General features: G+C 30.1%; 1 protein-coding gene and 1 pseudogene across 2 annotated transcripts in view; one reads left to right on the top strand and one right to left on the bottom strand.

Annotated features, from left to right (window-relative positions):
* LOC142332731 (very long chain fatty acid elongase AAEL008004-like) overlaps window positions 1-25,814 on the bottom strand; it is a 271,686-nt gene that overhangs the window by 72,407 nt on the left and 173,465 nt on the right. The window lies entirely within an intron of this gene.
* LOC142333522 (5S ribosomal RNA) lies at window positions 5,382-5,500 on the top strand (annotated as a pseudogene).

Raw genomic sequence — 25,814 nt, forward strand, 5'->3', positions numbered from 1 at the left:
ATATATTTATTTTTCTTGATTTTTCTAGTAAAAAACTCAAAATTAGTTAAAATAAAAAGATATTAAAATAGGAAAAATAAAAAAATAAAATATTTTAGTTTTACTTAAAATAAAAAATCTATCCCAGTTAGAGCGTACGAAGAGCGGATTTTCGATTTTATTTAACCTTGAAAACGTACAAAAACCCCAGTTTTTTTTGTCTCTAACTCCGGTTCCTGAAAAACCGATTCGCCTGAAAATCAATCGGGTTCTATTTCTACAACGTTTACAAATACATACCTAAGTTTTTATCAAAATCGTTTAAAATTTGCGGCTATAAAAAAAAAGTTGAAAATCTATCCAAAAACCCCAATGTTTTTACTCTTCTTCCAGTTCCTGTGAACAGATTCGCTTAAAAATAAATAGAGCTCTATAGCCATAGGTTTAAATCACCCCACCATATTTCATCGAACTCGATTAAGATATGTATATAAACATGTCCGAGCGCATTAGCCATTTCGAAATTCTTTGGAAATCCGTAATAAGTATGAATAAAAGAAAAAGCTGCAATTTATGCGGTGGTCATATAAAAAATCGTTGCAAGTAAAATGTTTAGGTAATATTTAGAGGATTAACGATCACTTTAAACGGATTCGATCCTGAGCCTATTAAGGGAGCTATGATTTTTTTGTCCTTGAAACCCCAGTTTTTCCACCTCCTGGCTCGTATCCAAAGAATAGTAGGAACTTTAAAAGAATTCAATATTTTAAACCCTTACCCTTACGGTAAGGGATGACCCAAAAAAAACAAAATATCACTTTTAACTTTTTTATTATTTTGTTTTTTTTGGGTCATCCCTTACTGTAAGGGTTGGTATATCAAAAATTGTTTTAGGTAATATTTAGAGGGCAAACGACCACTTTAAACCGATTCGATACTCTACCTATAAAGGGGAGGTCTTCGAAACCCCGTTTTTTCAACCCCCTGAGCCTGGTTGGTGACATAAAAAAACTTTACTGAAATATTTTTAGGCTCTTATCCAAAGAATAGTAGGAACTTTAAAAGAATAAGATATTTTACTTCATAAGGAAGTTATAGCGATATTTTGTTTTTTTCGAAAAAAGCACCCCATTTCCACCCCCATGGTCCGAATTTGCCCATTAACGAACTCGACCGAGATTTTCGGTCATTACATTTTATGTATCAATTTGAAAGTGATTGGCGCAATTAAGGCAGTTATCGTGTCCACAAGAAAGTGAAATATATAGATATATAAAAATATGTATAAACTTTTGAACTGACGGTGGTTTTGGGGTCTGGGGGATGTGAATCGCGAAGATATGTGGAAATTTTCCGGAAGTCGAATCATGGTACCCATTACAATAAACAGCTTCTTATGAAATCTACCTAAAAGTTACTACGGGCCGCTTTACTTCGTTTTATTACTATTGCGATTTTTCAGTTTTTGCAACTTTGATTGCTTATAACTCGAAAACGAAGTTATTTACCGAGAAACGGATTTCGCCATCGTTATTCTTGTAAAATGTTACATTAAAAGCACGTATCACGTTACAACTTTCCTGTTTAATAAAAAAAAAATTATTCAATACGGCAGGGATCCAAGATGGCGGACAAAAATTTCAAACATAATAATCTCCCCATAATTTTCTAACTATGCAAACCGACACTTGATTCTACCACCTAGTATCCCTCAGTTTTGAAATATGAAATAGTTTCCGTACATTAATATGACGCTGTACGTCGTGAAATGCCTGAAAACTTAAATAACATGGTTAACATGCGAAGGGAAGTGTCTGCGCGAATTAAATGTGATTTTTCACCCATATGACGCCACTGCTCTTCTACATGTCTCAATGGGAAGAAATTAAGAAATTTAAAGAACCAAAATATTTTATTTTTGTACTTTTCGTGCTGTTTGAGATTAAAACAGTTTGCTGCTTGGAAAAGAAAACCCACGAATTTATTATAAAAATCAAGAATTAAATAAATCTTTTAAGAAAAGGCTCAGAAAACATGAACTGCAATTTCGTTGTCCAAAGGTAGTAAACAGTTGTAATAACAAAGAATAAAAATCTTATCATTTTAATCTTACAAGGCACTCATGAAAGCAAAAATTACAAATTAAAGTTGTACTGTTCTCCGCTATCACTCCGTGGCGTATGGTAGCGTCTCGGCCTTTCATCGGGAAATCTCGAGTTCGAATCGCGGTCAGGCATTGCCATTTTTCATACGTCACAAAATTCCATTTTCATATCCCACGCACATAAATGTTCCTCATTTTTTTCTTATCGTATTTAAACCTAGATATACGCAAAAGATTACAATTAAAGGACACCCACATTTTTTAATTACGACTAATATAAAATGATCTTCCAACAGTTAGTTATACTAGTAATTAAAGTAATCTTCTCTTAAAAATGTTGATTAAAATGACGTTAAAAAACCAATTAAATTTTTAATTAATTGGTTAACGAATTATTTACCAATACGAAGTAACTGAATTGAAGAAAAGTAATTTTAACAATAATTAAACTATAAATTAATAAAGAAAACAAAATAATTGGAGTAATAGGAAACGATATAATACATTCGTAAAACGGAAACGTCAGATTAGTTACTGAATTTCCCTTGTGTACATGAAAATAATTTTTTTAATTTAAGAAGGCAGCGATCAAAATTTTATGTTAACGTAAACCACGAACGGTGGAATTAAAAAAAAAAAAAAATTTGCAAACAATCCAAACATCAATGCAATGAATAAGCAAATGAATGAAGGTTAAATTTCAAATGTCATTTCACTAAAAGCGTTTCCGTTCTTTCTCGTTTCTTTTATAAATTAAAACACATACACACACACACACACACACACACACACACACACAAAAGGATAAAAAAACTAAATCGATATTTTCATTTTAAGTCTCTTGAATTCGAATTTATGAATATTTAAATTTCAGATTTTAAAATTAACATTTTAGATATAAATAATTAATTTGTACTACGGTTAAGATAAGTTTACATATCTTATCCTCTGATTATATATATATTCAGCTCAATGAAGGAAATAAATAAATCACTTCATTCCTTATTTTACTTAATAAATTTGAAATTATCTCTTTATCTTGACAACGGGACTACTACTACATCAGTAGCGACAGGTGTAATCAGAATAAATAGAACGATTTTTCGTTTCCTCAGTATTTCGCAGTTAGAAACGCACTGATTTTCAAAGAACGCACTACACATAAGTTCGATTAAGGAGAAGACCCTTCATACAATCATCAAGTTTTAACTCAACTCACCACTGTGACTAGGTGCATTAGGGCGTATGAAAAATACACAATTACACAGTGAACAAATTGCAGTTATGTTGTCTGCTGTTGACCTTAAATTTAACGAAACTCAAGAACGACTCGATCAATCTTCATCAAATTTTCACATGTACAACTTCGGATAGGCTACTACAATATATCTAAATTTGAAGGAATTGATCAAGTAGTGTTGAAGATTTTCGAGCCGCAATGTTTTATACATAAACCTATATATATATATATATATATATATATATATATAATAAAAAGATATATTTTACTTAAAAATATTACTTTTATTAATTTTACACAAGTTAATAATAATAATTTAACTAAGTTAATTATTATATATAATAAATTAACTAATAATTTATTAGTTAACCCAAGAAATTAATTAATGTAATATTTTTAAGTAAAATATGAATTTTTATTATATTTAATTCTATCCAATCAAGAGGAAAATAAACTTACATAAATTACATTAAAGTTTATATATATATACACGAGGTCTGTAAATAAAATAATGAGACTACTTTTTTGCCAGCCAAGGTGATTTATATAAGTATTAATATTTCTAATTATCTACTGATGCCAAGTGAGACGTAAACAAACTTTTCATGAAACGAGTTTTTGTTGCGCGTAACAAAAACGAGTGATACTAATTATTAGCAACGTTATGCAATGAATTTTTGTGTTAAACTCGGTGAGAATGCTACTGAAACTTTTTCAAAATTGAAAAGGGGGTACGGATATGACGCTATGTCACGAATCCAAGTTTTAAGGTAGTTTACAGCATTTTCACATGACCCGGAATAAGTTGCGGACGATCCACGTTCTGGAAGACTTTTAACGTTAAAAAGTGACGACAATTTTGACCGAATCAGAGACTTCCGGAGGTCCCGGGTTCGAATCCCGGTCGGGCATGGCATTTTCACACGATACAAATCATTCATCTCATACAAGTTATGGCAGAAAATTGATGTAATTTTGTGACAGTTTTCATGTCCACCACTTTACGTTCAATTCGATGAAATATTAATTTATTTTTAATTCTAGTATTGTAAATTAGTATAAAATTAAGTAATAATTTTCTCACAATAGTAGACCTAATAATTATGACACAAAATTACATCAATTTTCTCCCATAACTCGACTATTTGTCAACCGATTTAAAAAAAATAAAATGCCATTTTGTTCAAAATAAAAGGCTTAATATTTTAGAATATAACGTAAATTTTGATAAAACAAATATTTATGGAGATATAACGGATTGAAAAATAAACATGGCTGCAATTTTTTAATTTGCGAATGTATTGAAGTACTGATGTGTTTTGTTAATTTTAAAATTTTATTCTCAAGACCCTTACCAAATATTAATGTGATTCGTCCATTCCAAGTTGACACATAAATTTTTATATAAAAATAACAAAATGGCGGACAGTGGGAGAACGAAGCAGAAATTGCCATTTTTCCTATGGATTTTTTTTTTTTTTTAGTTTTTCAAGTAGAATCCGAAAAAGTCTAGCCAGCCCACCAATTTAGAAACATCCTGTGCGTTATGTACGGGTATGTGTGTGTGTGTGTGTGTGTGTGTGTGTATATATATATATATATAAGAGAATGTCCTGACTGATTTACTGACTCATGATCAACGTAAAACCAAAACTATTATAGGTAGAGACCTGAAATTTTCAGGGTACTTTCGTATCATTAAGTAGGCGTGCACTAAGAAGTATTTTGAGAAATTTTGATTTTAAGGGATTCAAATCGATAAAAAGATTAAATTTCGTGTTAACAGCGCTCTGTTGAACGTAAAAGCAACATACACTATTATAAATATTTTACGATTCCATTGCAGTGTTTCCGATATGTGTCCGCTATAGACTAAAAAACTACTGGATCGATTTACGCGCGGGGAAGAAGGGGGAAATGGAAAAAAAGAAAAATGGGAAAACGGGAAGAGAAAGGGGAAAGGGAAGTAACGGAAAGAAAAACGGGAAGGCAGAGCGAAGCGGGCTATGACCCACTGATCGTCACGGAAAGCGCAAGTAACCATGGAACATGGAACACGTCAACGTACATACCACGTTGAACACACCGGTTCTCTTCCGATCACCGATGTTAAGCAACGTCGGGCGCGGTTAGTACTTGGATGGGCGACCGCTTGGGAATACCGCGTGCTGTGGCATTGTTTTTCTTTGACCCACCGGGTTGGTCTAGTGGTTAACGCGTCTTCCAAAATCAGCTGATTTGGAAGTCGAGAGTTACAGCGTTCAAGTCCTAGTAAAGGTAGTTATTTTTACACGGATTTGAATACTAGATCGTGGATACCGGTTTTCTTTGGTGGTTGGGTTTCAATTAACCACACATCTCAGGAACGGTCGAGCTGAGAATGTACAAGACTACACTTCATTTACACTCATACATATCATTCTCATTCATCCTCTGAAGAATTATCTAAACGGTAGTTACCGGAGGCTAAACAGGATAAAGGAAATGAAAGAACCATAGAACACGGGTGAAGCCGCGATGGGGATGCTAGATTTGGGATTGTAATACATTTTTTTTTATCTTTACTGGACATTTATATTGAACAATTCTAATTGATTCGTAAAATGGCCATACATTCGTAATCATTGTTCAATTTTCTTATCTTCCTTTTTTGTTTTCCTTTAAGTTTTGGACAACAATTCATTGTTCAACGTATATTCCTTCAGTATTTTTCATAAAAAATGTTTATTTACCGTTTTATCATGATTTATTGAAAATCTAAATATAATACTGTTGATTAAATATTTTTTTATTTATAAAAAAATAAATTTGCTATTAAAATAGCATTGTGTGTGAAGTTAGATCTATATTATGGGCGAAGTTGCGACGAGGTACGCTAATATATACATATATAAATCGTAACAAACTAGATGGTCAACACATATATTTTATGAATCGGTATATCAACTGATTTTAGTTTATAATAAAATTTTAAATAAATCTAAAAATAACGAGTTCAGGACATTACCGAGTATCTAAAGGAAATTTCAGGTAATGGGTTCAAAAAAAAAATTCTAAATACTTTATGAATGCTGCCTAAAGTGTAAAGTTTTGATATTATTAGATTGAAAACCTTTTAATGAATACAGTATTTTTTAAATAAACAAAAAATGTTCCCGTAATAGATAAAGCTACGATACAAGCCAATATTTTTAACTATAAAAATTTAAATAGATACGTGAAATACGGAATTTTAATGAAAATGTGAAAAAAAAAGGAATACGACCTTACAAACACAAAACTAAAGGATACTGATAGATTTTTATTACATATATGTATATGTGAAGTTTTAAATTTCCGGAAATTACGTGCAAGATTTCGTAAAATGGTTAACCTTTCATGCAAACATATAGAAGCAACATACGCGCGCGGGCGGGAATTAATGCTAATAAACAACGTAAAATATAAATTAACTCATAAGATTAAAAAAAAAAAAAAAACAGAGAAAAACGTAATGAAAAAGTTATCGTGGTGGGATTACGGCTAATAATGAAAAATAAGAAAAATTATAAGAAAAACAATTTACTGTAATTATAAAAAATCATAAAAATAAAAGAAAAAAACAAGACACGCAACAATATTAAAAAAAATAATAAATATCACACAGGTAAGTTACATAAAATTACGAATTAAAAGTTAAATGCAATTTATTTTAAATCACTTTGACCTTGATATTTATTCATAACCGCAGAAAATTATGATCCACTCATTAAATAATAGTTATCCCAGGAAAGACTCCAAATATTAGAAAACTTCTACTGCGCATATATATATGTGAAGATTTTTTAGGTCCACTTTACCGGACGCAAATCTTAATCGATTTTGACGAAACTTGATGGGTTGATGTAAACCTATTTGGAACAGAACCCTTTTTTATTTTCAAGTGAATCGGTTCAAGAAACCGGAATCGAGACAAAACAAAACGGGGTTTTTGGGTATATTTTCAGCCTTTTTTTTCCCTTCTACTGGACGCTATACGATCTTGATGAAACTTAAAGAGAATGATGTAAACATAATAGAATATAAGCTTTCAGTGAAAAACGATTTTCAAAATTTTTCTAAAAAAAAAGGGGGGAAGTGATTTCTTCCCAACCGTTAAGTCTCTTTTTCCTTAGATATAGCATTCTGATTTTTGAAATTAATAAAAATAAAATTTTCGCACAAAAACTATAAAATACATCAACAATTTTTACTTAATAACTGAAAAAAAAAATCCAGTTTTTTATGTTGGCAACAATGTTTGACCGAATTCCATTGAATAGTAGGCTATAAATTGAGGTTTGTCAGTAAATAATCGTACGATGTAAGTAAACGAAATAAATACATCGATTTTTACTTCCTTGTAAGAAATAAAGGAAGTATTGTAATCGCAAAAATTTTCGGTTTTCAGATTTCAACAGAAATATCCATTTTGACCACCCCTGAATCCATTTTGACTAGTTTCGGCGTGGCGTATGTATCTCATGTAACTCAAAAATGATTAGCCGTAGAATGTCGAAATTTTGGATTTAAGACTGTTGTAACATCTAGTTTTGCACCTCCCCTTTTGATTGCAATCGACTGGACCAAAAGTGTTCAAGAAGGTCCAAAATAAAATAAAAATTGGATTTTGGACTTTTTCTTAACTGCAGTAATTAGCCCTCATCGAAACCTTTTCAACGATATCATATGTGGTACTTATTTTCATTGGTTCCAGAGTTACAGCCAAATAAAATTTTAATTCGTACAAGGGGAAGATACATCGGATCGAATCCGATTTCATTTCTTTTTTTAAAATTTAAATACACTGATTTAATAATAATTATTAACCTCTGATTGTAAACAAATGTGTATATGTAATTCAACAGGCGTTCAAGGAAGTCATCAGATGTCCACATCAGATTTTCATAATTAGGCTTGAAGTATATTTTTATAGGGAATCTTTAATACTTTACCTTTTCTTTCTTTTTTCTGTTAAGGGTCGGGTAATTACCGTTCAGATAATACTTCAGACAACCCACCGCATTGGTCTAGTGGTGAACGCGTCTTCCCAAATCAGCCGATTTGGAAGTCCAGAGTTCTAGCGTTCAAGTCCTAGTAAAGACAGATATTTTTACACGGATTTGAATACTAGATCGTGGATACCGGTGTTCTTTGGTGGTTGGGTTTCAATTAACCACACATCTCAGGAATGGTCGAACTGAGACTGTGCAAGACTACACTTCATTCACACTCATACACATCATCCTCTGAAGTATTATCTGAAAGGTAGTTATCGGAGGCTAAACAGGAAAAAGAAAAAGATAATACTTCAGAGGATGATATGTATGAATGCAAATGAAGTGTAGTCTTATAAAGTCTCAGGTCGACCATTCCTGAGATGTGTGGTTAATTGAAACTCAACCACCAAAGAACATCGGTATCCACGATATAGTATTCAAATCCGTGTAAAAATAACTCACTTTACTTTGACTTGAACGCTGGAACTCTCGACTTCCAAATCAGCTGATTTGGGAAGACGCGTTCACCACTAGATCAACCCGGTGGCTTTACCTAGAATGGGAGACAAGTAACGGTGTTACGAGATAGTAGACAGTTGATTGAATGAAATTTTTAAATCCTTTGATTCTCTCATGCTTTCCGATCATGAAAATGACGGTCCGTTTAAGTGAAAAATTGATTTTTAAACACAGAAGACTACATAATTGGATAATTTAACTTTAAAACCCGCACTCCACATAAGGAGCATCCATTTCATAAAATCTGCAACTCTTCGGGAGATCGAATTATGATTTCAACTGCGTAACTGGCTCCAATAAATCACAATGACGAACAGCTAAAGCCACCAAATATTAAGGAACTTTTAAGATCGGTTCATAATGAAAATTAAGCTAACTTTTATTCTTTTAACTCCCGAACTCAATATTATTTCTATTCCATTGATGTATTTATGAAACCAAAGATTTTGATACCAAGGCAATTATTTTAGGTACCACAATCCTGTTTAATGTTTTGTAATAATGTTGACTTGCAATATAAAACAGCTAACTTACATAAAAATGAAAAAAAACTGAGAACAATCAAACGAGGTTAAGTTCAACAAACCAGTAATTTATTAATAGCATGTGATCGAAACAATCAGAATCATGCTGAATATGGGAAATAGGAAAATAATCGTAACACAGCATTAAAATACATCCCGTAGTTTTTCTATGTTTATAAATACATTGAGAAATAAAAAGTTCTATATTTCTGGACATAGGTAAAACAAACCTTAGTTTATATTTTATATTTGAACCTGACATGTAAACAAGTGACCTTGACTAATTATGACAAGTGGAAGCACCCATATAAAAACTACAAACCGTTCAGCCATACTTCCCATCCGAAAGGTAATTTTTTTAAAATTAAATTGGGGTTTTATAATTTTATTTCTGATATTATATTTTATGTGTGTGCGTGACTCACGTTTCTGTGTTGAAAGTGTAAATAACCGTTAGTTTTATGAATTATAGTACATTTCTGTTTTTTTATATATAATTGTTCCGCTGGTTTGATATAATATACTGAAACTAGAATTCAAATAAAAATCTAATTTTTTATTAAAAAAAACTACAGCAACTAAATTGATGTTTAGCGATATTATCTTTATTATTATTTCATTCAAAGAATACATTGACCTAATTACAAAGTAACTGTTCTATCAGCAGTGTTCCTGAACGAAATTTTACTTTTTATTGATAAATTAAAACAAAGCTACGATTGTAATTGTATTTTTGTTTTATTTTCACACAAACCTTTGAATATGAATCTACTTTTCCCCACCCCCCCAAGCAATTAATTTATTTTGGTGTACTTAAATTATCGTATAAACGGAAGAATTATTTAATCGTGGGAAAAAACAAGTCTAATATATATGTATATATATATATATATATATATATAACCAGGAAAACGCCGTTTCACTAAACTCACCAATCTATAAGTCTACCATTTCATGGAATGTAAAGAAACGGAAATCAGACAATTATATCCAAAAACGTCTTTTACGGAAAAAAAGATCAAAACCTGTATTTTAACCTAAGAGGTTATTAAATTAAACGGTTTTTAAAATAAGTGGAAAGACCTAGAGCGCTGAAATCTGAAGTAGCTTATTATTTCTCTTACATAGTGACCTACTGTTAAGAAGATTATTTATTTATTCACCGGCGTTCCAAATCTGGTTGCGTCGCCTTGCAGTACCTTAAGAACAGGGTTTACCGGCCTCCGTGGTGTCGAATGGTGCGTCAACCTTTCCAGAGGTCCCGGGTTCGAATCCCGATTATTTTTATCGTTTTTATCATTTCCCCCCCCCCCCCCCTGTTTAGTTACTGGGAATCACAGTCAAGTATTAATTCAAAGGATGATATGTATGAGTGTAAGTGAAGTGGTTTTGTACAGTTTCAGGTCGACCATTTCTGAGATGTGTAGTTAATTGAAACCCAACCACCAAAGAACACCGGTATCCGCAATCTAGTATTCAAATCCGTATAAAAGTAACTGCTTTTACTAGAATTTGAACGATGGAACTTTCGACTTCGAAATCAGCTGATTTGCAAAGACGCGTTCATTACTAGACCAACTCGGTGGGTTAGGAATCCTCTGAAGCAATACATAACGATGGTTCTGGTGGCTAAAAAAAAAAATATATATATATATATATATATATATATAATAAAAAAGAACAGGGTTCAAAGCTTTCGCTTTGAAAACATAGCAGATTGATAGGAATTAAAGTAAGAAAACAAAGTGACATCTATTGACATCATTAACTTAGGAAGCAAAATCTATATATAAGTAATGATAACTAATAATTTGTCCAATCACGGCAATTTTTCTCAGTATCTAAGAACTTTTCGCATGATGAAAAATTCTATCTTCGGCTAATTAATATTTTTACTTACGAAAATAACGAAATCGAGTAAGCGTATATTTGATTACCCTACTGTGGGGATGGATGACAAATTATGTTAACATAATAGAAGTTCAATGGGAAAACTGGAGAACAGATTTTCACATTTAAACGGTAAACACCTCATATAGAGATTCGAACATAAGTAATTTAACGGTATCCCGAACAGCTAAAACGCTGATTCTTAACATAAATATTCTTAAACAAAAAAAGTAATAAAAGGATTAGTAATAAAAAAGTAAAAAAAATCTGATGTGGACACCACATGATTCCGTTGTACGCCTACTATTAAATTAGAAATAAAGATTTTTTAAAATGAAAAGTACATAAAATTGTATTTCAATAATAACTTCCGATATTTTTACATTTTTTAAATTTTTTTATTGTTAATAATTTTTAATAAATCAATATATTTAAATTAAAAAAAAGTTAAAAAAAGGAGATGAAATCCGATTCGAACCGATGTGCCTTCCCCGTATAAGATCCAAATATTTCTTTAATTAAAATTTCATTTGGCTACCGATGAAATTAAGTAACACTTATAATATATAGTTGAAAAGCTCTCATTAGGGGCATATTACTGCAATTAAAAAAAAAGTCCAAAATCCAAATTCTTTTGGATTTTGTGCATTTTTGGATATTTTTGGTTTAGTCGATTGCAATCAAAATGGGAGGTGCACAACTAGATGCAAAAACAGTTCTAACAGTTTCTAGGTGCACTAACAGTTCTAAATCCAAAATTTCAACATGTTACGTCTAATCGTTTTTCAGTGTTGCGATATATATATATGTACGAATGTACGTACAGACGTCACGCCTAAACTCGTAAAAATGAATATTTCCGTTGAAATCTGAAAACCAAAATTTTTCTCTATTACAATACTTTTTTGTACTTGTAAAGAAAAAAGGAAGAAAGGTACACAGTTTGACCATAGATTAAAACCTGAAACACCAATTATTATTTTCAATGAAACCATACGTTTAAAAACTTATGCAATACAGGCACCACACGCATGCTTTGCATTCGAACCTAAAACGACGTTCTGCAATCCGTTACGCCTCTTTTATACCGTTGAGAGCACGACGTGTTCAAACATAACGCTCTCACAGAGAATATTATGTAAGCAGACCAAATTACAATGAGCACGTACACATAAAGTTGGTCATGTTTGTACACTTCATACATGTAAAATCATATCCGTCGCTATTAACGCAGCTAAATATATTTATCTAGGGATTGATTGGTAGAGGATCGCGAAAAGTACATAATATATTTTCTTTAATTTTTGAAGGCTGTGGAGGTATAAAGGTTGACATTCACTGGTCTTTTATTTTCCTGTTTAGCCTCCGGGAATTACCGTTTAGGTATTACTTCAGAGGATGGCATGTATGAGAGTAAATGAAGTGTATTCTTGTGCAGTAACAGTTCAACCATTCCTGAGATATGTGGTTAATTGAAACCCAACCAGCAAAGAACACCGATATCCACGATCTAGTATTCAAATCCGTGTAAAAATAACTGACTTACTAGGACTTGAACGCTGGACTTCCAAATCAGCTGATTTGGGAAGACGCGTTCACCACTAGACCAACCCGGTGGATTGACAATCACTGATCTAGACCAACAAAACATAAAACCCACCGGGTTAATCTACTCGTGAACGCGTCTTCCCAACTCTGCTGATTTGGAAGTCGAGAGTTCCAGCGTTTAAGTCCTGGTAAAAGCGGTTACTTTTATACGGATTTGAGTTCTTTGGGGATTGGGTTTCAATTAACCACACATTTCAGTAATAGTCGAACTGATACTGTACAAGACTACACTTCAATAACTCTCATACATATCATCCTCTGAAGTAATACCTAAACGGTAATTCCCGGAGGCTTAACATGAAAAAGAAAAGAACAGTAAAACATGCGTATGTATATATATATTTATGTGTGTGTGAGACACAGCATTTGGACTTATATTTCAGGTTTAATCAAATTGATTTTTTTCAAATTTGAATCAGATATTTCTATGCACGAGGCAGTGATCATTTTTTTTCAAAATTTATTAAGGTGGTGGAGGATATGATAACGTGAAAAACCCAATTCCGTTTTTTTAGAGGCATTTTAGAGAACGTTTTATCAAAGTTAATTTGTTATGTACAATACATATATAAATAATACAAAAAATCTTTTTTCAAATATCAAGCCCGCCTTTTTAAATTGAAATATATATTTGTTACGTTTCTTTTACTCCAATAATATTAAACTTTTTTTTTGAAAGTTTATACTTCAAATAAAGCGTTATCAAAAAAAGTCTACATTTTTTAAAATTACAGACCCGACATAAAGTTTTTTTGCAATTTTTTTATTTTTGCCTCTATTGAAAGAGGTGTTAGATTTAGAGAAAACTTAACTTAAGCAAATTTGTTAAGCTTAACACTTTTTATTATTAATAACAGGATAAGTCGTGCAATACTTTGTTTTTTATTTTTATTCTTTTGTAATAAATTAATACGAGAAATACCTAGGAAGACCAGTGAAAAAAATATCAGAGCAACTAATTTTTAATAAAGTACAATACACAGTTCGACCAACGAAAAAAAGATTATACAAGTAACGGAAGAAAGAAACCATATGACTTCAAATGACTGGATTGTCTAGACCGGAAATAGTTACATAGGTTTCAGAACATTAAATCTTATTTCAAAGTTTATTCTAATCATTATGTACCCATGGGTAAAATTTGAAAATTAAACGAATAGTCGTACAATATATAAAATTAACGTAAAATCTATCGGAAAGAGTAGGATCTATATATAAATAATTTTTTTATGATAGAGGAATTAGAAATATTTTTTTTTTTTACAGCAGGATTGTTTATACCGTTAAAGGCTGAAGGGATTCAGAAATACTAAATAATATTTCTTAAGTAATCTTTCTTTAACATTTTTTCTTTTATTGTATTTCTTATTATTTTTTTTAACAACCTAAAAGCTAGTTATAAATATAATCTTTATCTTCTCAATGTTATTTATTTTTGTCATCGCTACACTTTTATTTTAAATTTAATTATAATTCACTATTATTGTTATCACTTAGGAAACGATATGATACTACCATTCCCCATGTACTGTTCATGTAAAAAACATCTGTACCTTTTTGAATAAAATTTCATTTGACTTATGTTTGTACATTAAATGAATTACATATTCCTACACATTAATACGTATTAGGTAAAACATGTTTCATTCCAAAAGTTTTGATTTAAAAACAGAATTCTCCATTATAACTTTATATAAAGAAAAGAAAAAAACGGTAAAATAATGGTGCATAATATGAAAAATAAAAGAGCAGTTTTTTTGTCTTCAGTCATTTGACTGGTTTCATGCAGCTCTCCAAGATTCCCTATCTAGTGTCTGTTGTTTCATTTCCGGTATACACTTACATCCCTAACAATTTGTTTTACATATTCCAAACGTTGCCTTCCTGCACAGTTTTTCCCTTCTACCTGTCCCTCCAATATTAAAGCGATTATTCCAGGATGCCTTAATATGTGGCCTATAAATCTGTCTCTTCTTTTAGCTATATTTTTCCAAACGCGTAAAGCTAGATTACAACTAGATTACAAATCAAAGTTTAGAAAGCTAAATTGATACGCTATTAGTATAGCCTTTGTGCTGTTAATATAGCAGCGCCAATACTACATTAGACACCCCCACGTAGAACCACTTAACGTCTGTATATTTACCCTTTGTAAACTTAAAAACGGTTATTATAATAATAAATTGGAAAACAGCATGACACTAAAGAAAAAAATCAAAATATCACTTAAAATCTAAATTTAGACGGCCATTTCAATTGTTAAATAATCATTATCAAGAAAACATAACGGAAAAGTTATATCTTTTAATACTAATATTTTTGAAGTAGAATACAATTTCTAGGATTTCCTAGAACTACATTTAATGTTAGCATTTCTATTCTTATACTGAAATCAAGGCAAAAATATTTGTTTTGTAAGTATTATTTATTTGTCAATTAATGTTGTTTATTTTAGTTTTTATTTCTTTATTCTTATTATTTTTTTACATACATTTTCCAATGATAATTGTTTTGACAATTTAAATGGCCATCTAGGGAAATATCTTTCGTTCTCAAAACGGGCGGTAACAACCCCTTGTGGGAGGAGCTGGATGTCTTCAGGGGGGGGGGGGACTGCAGAAGGCCCACAGAAAATGGAGGGCGTTCAGGTGATCTAGGAAAGCGATGGCCGATTTTAAAAAAAGCAAAAATTATATTTTCCTGATATTTCAAACTAATATTAAATACCTACTACATTAGAACAAAAAATTAAACGGATTTTATGATAAAAAGTGATTGTATTAAGACTACTAACCAACAGGCTTAGAGACGAATTAAAATATACAAAATAAAGCTTGAATACTCTACTTTTTGACAGTATACTTCAGATTTCAAAAATCATTTCAAATTTTAAAAAAGACTGTGAGAAGAAAAGTTTTACAAATTTGAATTTTTTCTTCTAGTTTGATCGAGCGTATGGGAAAAACAAGATTTTTTTTAGTAAACTCCGTTAAAATCGTTTAAAAGCTTAAGAGTTTAGCTTTATTTTCTTTTATTTTATGTCCCTCTACGATTTTTCTGAACCGACATATTCCAAATATACGAAAAAAAAATGCTTCCAAATGATTAAATATGCGTTTCAATTGCTCTTATTTAAATGTAAGTTTTAACTCATAAATAAGGTATGCCGCATTTAAAAACAATAATTGCAATTATTATTTTTAACAGATAAACTTAAATATTTTGGGGGGCGCTACAAAATTTTTATAATTAATTAAACCAAGACATTAAAGTAAAAAATAATGAAGATACACGAGTTTTATTTATTTTTATCTCTTACTTACGCGTTTAATTAAAATAATATTTAATAACGGCTAATAACAATATAATTATAATATCTATGCATATAATAATAATTTTTTCCTGGTTATAACCAGGAAAAAATGATACCGCCCAGATATTAGTAGAACTTTTCAAATTTATACCATAGAGACTTGGTCATTATCTCCGATCGGAATTATTACGATATTTTTAATTGAGATATCTGTTAACATGGTAACAGAAATATAATTAAGTAAAACTATTTATTTTTACAGACTATTCAAGAAAAGTTTAGCATTACTTTTGGTCACATGAGGTGACGGAGTAAAAGTGGATTTTCTTTACTTTTTCAGATACGAGGAGTTTCCTTATATATATATATATATATATATATATATATATATATAACTTTGCTCCAAAGTATCCAAAACTATAAGACAAATTTCATTGAAATTTAGATATACGTTGGGGTATATGCGGTAAAGCGTAACTGAAGTTGTGTAAATGAAAATTTGATGAATATTGGTTAAATTGTTTTTGAGTTAAGCTCAATTTAAGGTTGAAAAATTTTTAAGTTATGTTGACCGAGTAGTGGTGTGAATACCCCATTACTCGGTCAACATAACGAGGTCGTACGAGAATTCGTACGTGCTTATGCAGTGAATAACAGTGGTGAGTGAGTTGATGTTTGTATATAGGGTCTACTGGTTAATCGAACGTATGTAGTGGGTGAAAATCAGTGCGTTTCTAATTGCTAACCAGTGACGGCATCGGAAATAAGTAAAGCGACGCAGTTCTAAGCAAGAATTTTTATTTTCTTTAATGAATGTCTGAAAAATGTTTAATTTTTTGTTAGTTTATATTTAATTATTATTATTATTGTAATTACCTTAATTATGCAATTTAACGCGCTTTTATGGGTTTTAATTGTTTATTTTGGCTGTCGATAATGGATTATCAAAAGTAAAAAAAAATATGCCATCAAAAAAGAGAAGTAATCTTTCTTATTATTAAAAAGTTTGCTAAAAGAATGAATATCTCGGTCCTCTGAAACGGCGGAAGTGCATGATTCCCGGTTATCAGTTGGTCGAGAGCGCTACGCCCACCGAGACTAGAGCTGTAACTTCGTTTACAGCAGGAGGGTATCATAGCGTATACGTAAAGATAGAAGGAACCGTTGAAGAAAAGAGAGCTTTTCAGGCTTTAGTTGTTATTTTTCAGTATTATTATCAGAATCACAATGATAACGAACACAGTGGAAGTCCACTGAGAGTCGGAATCCCCTGGATAGAGGGGAAGGTCGTGTGAAGCGAGCCCTGACAGGCTATAAATAAATAATTCCCAAATCTCTTTTAGTAAATAAAAAAAATAAAAAAATCTGTTTTAGTAATTTGATCTATTTATAATAAATATTTTATATTTAGCTGAAATGTATCTGGTAATATGGAAACATCAGAAGGGGGAAAAAAAACAGTGAATGACGATTGGCTAACTATTTCTCACAGTACTCTTTTTACAAGTACCAGCCTTCATGAATGCCACTAAAACTACCTGATTGGTGCCGAAAATATTAAATCCTTCTATTTTCAAAATATCACATGCACAAATATGATGGATAACTTGGTACTTTAAAAAGAAATCGGTGGAATTAAAGAGACATAAAACAAAAAATTCAAGGAAAAATAAGAAAGAAATGGTAATATTAAAAAAAAAGAAATAATAAATAAAAAGAATCAAAAGTTTACAAAGAAAATTATGGACCAATGTCTACCAAGGAATCCTAATTATTTATATTTATAAAACAAATTATCTGAACACTAAAATATCACGTCATAACAAACTAAAGACGACACCAATGTAAGGTGAGTGTGTGTGTATGTATATATATATATAAAAATCCTTGTATTCGGGTCTCTGTTCTCATTTACCCTTGACCTACTAACATACAGTTCCAAGTTAAACACAACACACAACAGATGCAAAGCCAACAAACCGAGATTAGTACAGAACGCAGGTGAAATAATCCGCTATCCAACAATGGGACATTTTAACCAACGCGTTCATTCTTCTACTAGATTACATACTTCTTTCCACTCTATATTTCGATGTCGTGCAATAAATAATAAAGAAAACGACACTGAAATGACAAAGACGTATTTATTCTACTGGAATGTAATAAGAAAAAATTATCACACCGCAAATCAATTTTCAGATTACAGAATTAATCTAATGACAAATCCAATCCCAGGAGTAGTTACGATTGAAGCGTTATATCTTTACCGATGAGTTTGATGCCGTAATAACATACTTCGTAATAACGGTAAAAATTGCATAGCGGTCTTATTTTATTCACAGATCTTTTTTGTTTTAATAAGCTATAAAATTAGCGAAGATTTCCTTCAAAAAACTGAAAGAATAAAAATATTTAACAAACATACACTTTTACTTCCTTGTACGAAGTAAAGGAAGTATTATGATCGCGAAAAATTTCGGTTTTCAGATTTCAACGGAAATATCAATTTTGACTAGTTTCGGCGTGACATCGGTACGTATCTCGCTTAACACAAAAACAATCAGCCGTATGATATTGAAATTTTGGGTTTAGGACTGTTGTAACATCTCACCTCCCCCCTTTTGTCGGCAATCGACTGGGACCAAGAGTGTCCAAAATAAATTAAAAAAATTTGGATTTTGGACTTTTTCTTAACTGCCGTAATAACCACTCACTGACAGCTTTTCAACGATATATGTAAGTTGTACTTATTTTCATTGGTTCCGGAGTTATAGCCAATAAAACTTTAATTAATGAAATATTTGGATCTTATAAGGTGAAGGCAAATCTACTCGAATTCAACTTAATATTTAAAAAAAAATAAAGTTCCGGGTTCGAATCCCGGGGAAAAAAATCAAGTTGACATCTTCATTCGTTACCGAAAAATAAAAATATATTAAATTTCACTGTTGCTTCATTTTGTAACTCTTTTAATTTGGAATTTCAAAAAATCCTTTTTTAGTGTGCACTTACATTGTAAAAAGAACGTGTACACAAATTTTCATCAATTAATGTCCAGTAGTTTTTGCTAGCCATTGATTATGAATCAATCACGACATGTTTTTATGTATATGTGATTGTGTTGCCATTTAAAAGTTGTATTTTTGACAAATTTTAATATTAGATGTAATTAAATTTTTTAATGTATATTAACAATAAATACCAGATTAAGTGTTTTAAATATATACAAAGTCAGCAAAATATAACATTCCAATAAATGTAAACAAAATTCGATAACCTCATCAGTATAATAAAAGTAAGTAAATAAAAGAAAAATAACAAAATGAACGTGAGAAGAGATAACATTTATTTTACGTTTACCTTTTTCCATCTATTTAAAAAAATAAACATAACAAATAAAACTTCTTTTTTGTTAATCTCAGTGCAATTTTTTTAAATTCTTTTTGTACATGGCACGGGAAGGAAATCAGTAAAACTAATAGTGAGTTAAAAATAATGCAAATTTAGGTGATTTAAATAGAAAACAAAAGCTTATTTAAAAATCATGAATCCATAACAATACAAAAAATTTACATCAATTTAGAAACAAATCAAAAAGAAGTCATGTTTTAACTGATTACACTGTAATATTACATATTTAGTTTTTAGTTTATTTTCTTTTAATTATTATTTTCCCGTCACTAACCTGATACAAGATTATAATAAATTAATTTCCATTATGACTTTCTTTCAATATTTCACTATTTTCCTCGTAATTAAAAATATCACAGTTCTTAATTAACAGTTATAATTTCTCAATTTTATCTACAAGGGATCGCCCCATCACCACGTTTCTCAAAAAACATTTCTCACAGATTTAAATACGATTATTATAGCTGGTATTTATTACTTATTTCTCATTAATATTTATTCATTTAGCGTATGGAACCTCTCCTTAATATAAGAGCTTATAAAAGAAAATGAAACTAGGTTTAAGTATGTTTACCACCCACCGGTTGATCTAGTGGTGAACGCGTCTTCCCAAATCAGCTGATTTGGAAGTCGAGAGTTCCAGTGTTCTAGTAAAGTCAGTTATTTTTACACAGATTTGAATACTAATTCGTGGATACCGGTGTTCTTTGGTAGTTGGGTTTTAATTAACCACACACCTAAGGAATGGTCGAACTGAGACTGTACAACACTTATACTTCATTTACACTCATACATATCATTCTCTAAAGTATTACCGGAGGCTAAACAGGGAAAAGAAAGAAAAAGGCATAAAAAAGTAATTTATGAAAGGTAAGTATAAAAAAGTAAGTTTTAAGCGCCCGCACAAGCATTTATAACCGACGTATAAAAGAACTAATAATAAAAAAAAGGTACAAGTTTACTTTCCGTTCAAACAACTGTAGTAAATAAATATAGAAAATTCAGGGTTAGGAAATTTATTTTTAATGAAAAAATAAAATATATATAAACCTTGTTTACAATTCAATTTGTTGCAATTTTAGCGCTTGAAATTTTTTCGTTAAAATTTATTTTCCTAAAATATAAAAAGAATTTTCCCATAAATAATCGTAAAGTCCTTTTGCGAAAATTAAAAAAAAATTTCATTAGAAAAACTATTTTAAACCATTCTACACCATTTTTGCCACCTTTACACTAAACTAATTTAACTAATACATACACACAAAAATAAAGGCAAGCTTCTGTAACTAGATACCCATTTCGATTGTCCTACATCATCATGAACAATGAAATGAATCAGTATAAGTAAATATAAAAGAAACAATATTAAATACGAGTATTTTAAAAACTAGACCGATGATCGATCTTTAAAAACAACCAACAAAAAGAACATCAACTCTATTATATGCATAAAACATAAAATCAACTACAAAAAATTAAACCGACATAAAAAACTTCACTTACATAATCCTTTTCATATTTGTTTAAATTTCGATTCGGCTCCAATAAAAAATCTTATGTGGACATATTTTTTTTTTTTAATGAAACGTACATAGAAATTTTATTTTATTAATGACTCTTGTTTTTTTTTATTGTTACTAATGAATTATTATTTATTGCAATTTTTTTTTTACTATCAGAAGTAATAATTATTAATAAATCAATATATTAAAAAAAAAGGAGACGAAGTCGGAATCGAACCGATGTGCCTTCCCCTTTGTAAGACGCAAATATTTCATTAATTAAAATTTTATTTGGCTATAACTCTGGAATCAATGAAAATAATTACCACTTATGATACATCGTTGAAAAGCGATCAACGAGGTGTTATTACTGCAGTTAACAAAAAGTCCAAAATCCAATTTTTTTTATTTTGGATTTTTTTGAACGCTTGCTTCAGTCGATTGCAATCAAAAGGTGAGGTGCACAATTAGATGTTACAAGTCCTAAACCCAACATTTCAACATCCTACGCCTAATCGTTTTTTAGTTATGCGAGATACATACGTACGTACAGATGTCACGCCGTTAGTCAAAATGGATTCAGGGATGTTCAAAATGGATATCTCCGTTGAATTCTGAAAACAGAAATTCTGAAACCGTAAAAAACAACACCCGTCATATATCACCTGTTTCCGTTTTTAACAAGTCAAAATTTAAAGAATTAAATATTTTTTTAATTTTATACTTCTCATTAGAAATATGATGAAATATACACATATATAAAAAAAAATCACTGCTATTATGAATGAAAGAATAGTTTGCAAGAAACAAATAAATTGTAATCAGGGACTTGTTAGAAATATTAACAAGAATTTGGAGAAATAGATAAGGTGACTTTTACCGAAGATAACGAGATGGTCATCTGGAACGGGAGAATGTTTATTATTTTAAATTTTCCAAAACATTTTCTTAAAAAAATTTAAATGAAAACACTTTGAATGTTAGAATGACATCAGAATACATACTATTCTACAATTTACTGTAATAATCAAAAGCTCAGGAATAACGTGATAAAAATGCTTATTTTTAATTAACTATCAAAGGAACCCGTATTAATACCACGAGACTGTACAGTTAAATATTTAAATCTTTTGAAAGGGGAAAACCTATAGAACATTAAACGATTTAAGGGATGTGTAGAATAACCAGCAAAAATACGTACGGCCAAGTTAGTAATAATTTTACTAAATACATTGGTTTTTATTAATCTTCTTATAATCGAAAACGTAGAACCATCGAATAAGAGTGAAGAGATTTTCCAAATCATTAAAAAATTAAACTAGTCGATGGGCTGTTTAATTCTACATATTCTTAAGGTAAAAATTAATTAACCATCATATATTATACTTTGCGTATAATACGAAAGTAAATTAAGTAGAATAAATATCAAATAATAACTCAAAATTCACATCAAGGAATAACTAGATCTTTCGGTACAGGCAGTAATGAATTTGCCGAGGTATCCGAGTATAAGGCTACATTGGTTTACATGGCATTTCTCCAACCACTATAGTATAAGGCTACGTAAAACTATTTCGTTCTAGAAGTTGTAACACATATTTAGTGTTACGGTATAAAGTAGTTTCTTTCATACTATTTAGTAAGCATATCATGCGTACAGTAACTTTCAGAATTAAATAGTACAGAATTAAATAAACTACACCCATTTATTCTTTATTTTTAATTTTTCACAATGTTAAATAATTGTTCTTTTCTTAGTAATAATAATTTTTGTACGCGTAATTTTATTACGATGATAAGACATGCTTCCACAGTAATAATTATATTTTAATCGTTCCTACAACGTCATCTATATATGTTTAAGAAAAGAAAAATTAGAGCGGGGAATTTAATTTATAATGATCCACGTTTCCCTTTAAATATCATACGCCAAAATGTTTTTAGTTAAATTATACAGCCAAACAGTAAAATTTTATTCACAAAATTTTCTAAAATATATATATATATATACAGAATGTTTCTAAAATGGTGGGTTGGCTATACTTTTTTGGATTCTACTTGTAAAACCAAAAAAAAAAAAAAAAATACTTAGAAAAAATGGCAATTTCTCTTTCGTTCAATTTTGTGTTTGTTTTCATGTCCACCACTTTACGTTCAATTTGATGAAATATTAATTGTTTTTATTTATTGTTAATTATAGTAAGTATCAAATTAATAATTATCTCACAATAAAAGACCTAACAATTATGACATAAAACTAAAACATCAATTTTCTGCCATAACTAAATTTCTAACTAAATCTGCTATTTTTTAACCGATTTAAAAAAATAAAATGTCATTCCTTAAATTATCAATTTTTTTTTTAAATCCAAATTTAATCTGCTGCCATTTTGGGTACAGACACCGCAAACGTTTTTATTTATATCAATTTCTTGTCAAAAAGAGTTCTTTAAAATGATGTATCACACCAAATAAAATATTTGAGTTACAACCCACGGGCTACCCCAAACAAGTGGTTGAAATTTCTTGTCAAAAGGTTAAGTAGTTGATCGATACCTTATTCTGAAAGTTACCGTATACTATCTCTTCTTTTTCCTGTTTAGCCACCGGTAATTACCGTTCAGAAAATACTTCACAGGATGAATGAGGTTGATATGGAGTGTAAATGAGGTGTAGTCTTGTACAGTCTCAGGCACAGTCACAGGCAGTGTTGTGTACATTGTGAAGGACGGAATTTCGAACAATTAATGTAACTGAAGTTTGTTTATTCTTTAACCATTTATCATTTCCTGAATTTTATTTTTTATTTTTTGTTTTGCTATATATTAAGAATAATATTATATACAGAAAGTATAATACAATTTTCTGTTTATTTTTCGTTAACAGAAAGATATCTTCAATATCAACTAAACACTTTTCGTTATTTTAGTAACTGAATGTCATCCTAGTACATGATTTCCGATTCGCAACAGTAAACTGTATTATAAAATTTAATATATTTTGGTAAAAAGATAAAGAAGATTTAAATTAAAAAAATTGATAAAAATTAATAATAAAAAGAGAAAAGAAAATTATTTTATTCCCAGTAATTTACCCTAAGGTTATTTACATTTTCTCCATTCTTTTATTTATTTTTCTTTTTTTATGTGAAAGAAAATCTTTTTCCTCTTGTCTGCAGTCTCCGTTGCGAATTTTTTTTTATACTTGGTGTTTTAATTAGTCGGTAGGCGTTTTGTTAGAATAAAGTATCACCAAGCAGGATATTAAACCCAGTAAACTTTTCTTCTCTTTTTTCACACATTTACTATCTCTTTTTCCTTTCTCACTTTATTATTTTGCTTATATGCATTATTTAACATACTTGTATACATGACTTTCTCTAACTTACAAGTTGTTAATAAATATTTTATTTAATTAAATTTGATATTCATTTTTACGTAAATTATAATTTTTAGTTTTTTTAATACAAACAATAAAAGCTTCTCGAAAATAGCCAGGCGTAAATAATAACAATAAAAAAAAAAGAAAGGATGAAGTTTCAATTATCCAGGACCTCGCTAGGATATTCAACAGATCTAATGAAGACTCTTAAAATATAAATGTATTAAATAGTAATTAGTTTCTTTTTTCAAAATATATTACGGCAATAACTAAAAATATTATTAATTAGAATACATTTTGATTACTATTTATAAAACTACAGCCGAAATGTGAAGAAAAATAGCGTGCAAATCCTAACCCAAATTGTTTTTAAAAAAAAAATGCAATTTACGAGTAATTAGGAAACGTTTTTACGTATTAATTCTTCTTTATTAATTCATTCAAACTTCTCGACATTAATTCCTACAGAATAAACATATTTATTAATATTCTTTTTAAATAATACAATCGACAATTCATTGACACTTATGCATTAAAATGTAAAAACAATCTGAAATTTTTTTCTTCTTAGAACTTAACTAATCGTTTAATACAGACTGCTACGCTGTTTTTTGTTTTAAATTTGATTTATTTCCAAAGCACAGATTTATTTACCCTCACTGTAAATCTGCAAAGATAAAAGATAATAATTTCTTTGTCATATTCGGTATAGTTTCCATTTTCTTTAGGTCGTAATCATGTTTTAGACTGCACTTTTCTAACCATAGATATTTTTACTTTCCTGGCGAATATAGCTAGAATAGCTATATTAAAGGGGGGAAAAAAGTACGATAATCATTGTTAAAAACGGGGAGTTATCGGGTTTTTTCAAAATTTTTTACGTTTTAAGATCCAACTACTTCATCTAGAAAAAAAAAACATACGAAGTCTGTTCAGAAAATAATAAAACATTTTTAATTACGCGTCAACGAAGATATTTAATGACATGCGGTTGGCAGCAATGTGTTCCGCTTAACCTCCTTTGTAACCACGTGTTCTTGAATTGTTTATATCTCGTTCAGTTTTCGTGTTACTGTTATTTGAGTGCAACGGGTTTAAGCGTTGTTAGTAGCGATTTTTTTTTGAAAGTAACGATACATTGTAAAATTTTACGTGAAACTGGGGAAAAATTTTCACAAAAACGCTTCAACTTTTGAAATAAATATGATGCTCTGGATCGTACGAAATGTTACGAATGGCTTTTACGATTGAAAAGTGGTCGTCGGTCAGTCGAAGATGACCCTCGACCGGGAAGGCTTTCGATTTTAACTGATGACACCCGCGTT

Source organism: Lycorma delicatula, chromosome 12, assembly GCF_047948215.1.
Source record: "Lycorma delicatula isolate Av1 chromosome 12, ASM4794821v1, whole genome shotgun sequence".
Taxonomy (NCBI): domain Eukaryota; kingdom Metazoa; phylum Arthropoda; class Insecta; order Hemiptera; family Fulgoridae; genus Lycorma; species Lycorma delicatula.